Source organism: Chrysochloris asiatica, unplaced genomic scaffold, assembly GCF_000296735.1.
Source record: "Chrysochloris asiatica unplaced genomic scaffold, ChrAsi1.0 scaffold00257, whole genome shotgun sequence".
Taxonomy (NCBI): Eukaryota; Metazoa; Chordata; class Mammalia; order Afrosoricida; family Chrysochloridae; genus Chrysochloris; species Chrysochloris asiatica.
In genome coordinates, this window is record NW_006408775.1 from 268,033 (window position 1) to 270,045 (window position 2,013).

A 2,013-nucleotide genomic window follows, 5' to 3' on the forward strand; every position below is an offset into this window, starting at 1 on the left:
CCGACTCCTGCCCTATTCTCGCGGTTTCAGCAGCAGCGGCCGCAATCGCGTCCCCGAGCGGGGAGCCCGAGCCTAGAGCGCCGAAGCCCAGGCCCGAGCGCCCCCGCCGGCGCCTCCCGGAAGTGCGGGGGCGTGACCGGAGCGTGGAGGAGGGCCGAGAACATGGGGCGGGGTCAAGAGCGCGAACTAGAAACAGCCAAGGGACAGAGCCAGGGGACGAGGATAGGGCCTAGGACGTGGGGGCGGAGCTAGGGTGTGGGTGGGGCCTTATGTAAGAAGGCGGGGCCAAGAGCCCTTAGCGAAACAACCGAGTGGGGACTGGGCCTCGGCGAGGGGAGGGGCTAACAGGGATCCTAGGGTGGCCAACAGGTCGGACGCTGGGGCTCAGCTTTCTGGTGATGTCTAGCCACTCGACACTCCATCTCTGAAGAGGAGGTCTGGGGCCAGCACACATAAGCATACGATAAACATTGGACAGGACCTGCCACTGCGATTGGCCACCTGCGCCGATTTCTCCCAGGCCAGGGCGATTCCTGAGGGCTAAAGGCTGGGATTCTAGTCCCAGCACTTCAGTTCTCTCCCTTGATGAACACCAGGATCTGAGTTTGCAGAACCTGGCTGTCTGTCACTGTGACAGACCCCGCTAGAGTCCAGAGGGTTAACAATCCCCGCTGGGACGGTCCTGTAAGAGCTCTGGTCAACTCAGGGACCTGGTCCTGGCCTCAGGGATCATGCCCCTAGGAGCCCCAGCTGTACTCCATCCCTTCTCAGAAGCTTAGTGCCTTACCCAGGGGAAGACTGCAGCCTGGGTTAGTTAGGGATCCCTCACCACCTCTGCAACCACCTTTTCTTCCTCAACAGCTGTCACCTGGGCTGCCCTGTTCTAAAGTCCCCCAGGACTCCCTGGTACCACAGCCCTGGACACTGGCCCTGCCCGTTCCCAAGTAGGACCCCAGAGCTTGCCTTGGATCTGCAGAGCTGCCGTTGTGGCCAGGCCAGAGTCTCCGGGCGGCATCTTTGTCCATCTTCCTCCTGGCCCAGGGCAGTGGGTTTCCCCAAGCCCTGGGACCAGAACAGGGCCGTTGGGCCTCTGGCTCCTGGGGACATCCAGCCTGGAGGGACAAGAAGGTGGTCAGAAAACATGGGTGAGACATCAGCCCTCAATGAGGACATAGTAACCATGGAGGTGGGTTAGTAGGCTGCCTAGCACGGGTCAGGGGTGGGAGGTTAGGGGGACAAGTTCACAGGATGCCTCCACCAGGGCCCAGACAAGAGAGATGGCAAGGAAGTTTGTGTAAGAACAGCCTCGATGGAGCAGGGTGACCTGGAGAGAGGCCCTGGGCCAGCCACTCTGAGACCACGCTGGCGGTGTGGGGACAGACAGTCCTCCATTCAGATCTGAGGTCCTCTCAAAGACTAACACCCTTTGCCACAAGCAGTGTGGCATCAGAGGCTTTAACAGGGAGATGTGTTAAAGCCCGTGTTCCTTCAGGCCTCTGAAGACTAAACCCAAAGCTTGACCGTAAAAGGACTACTTTGAAATAAAGCTCATCTAGGACTCTTGAGGGTGTCTAGTCCATTCCACTATGGATGGACCCTTAGGAAAGTGATTCAGAAGCAGATGTCAAGGTGACCAAGGTGGTGTGGCTCCCACTGTGGCACAGTGGACAATCCCAGTGTCCAGAAAGAGGGCAGCTGCATGTACAGAGCATCAGGTGGCAGAGGACTGTAGTGTAAGGGAACCGTTGGTTTTCAAGGAGAGAAAGGGATTCTCTGGTCTCTCCAAACCCCCAAAAGACAGACCCACTGCCATTAGGTAGATACCAACTTAAAGTGGCCCTACTGGACAGGTAGAACTGACTGCCTAGTTTTAGGGGAGTAGACAACCTCATCTTTTTTCCACAGAGCATCTGATGGGTTTGGACCAATGACCCTGCAGTTAACAGCCCAACATTTGACATTGCCAGGTCTCCTTAGAGAAAAGTCAAAAATGGAGAAGGGAAAAAACTGCTC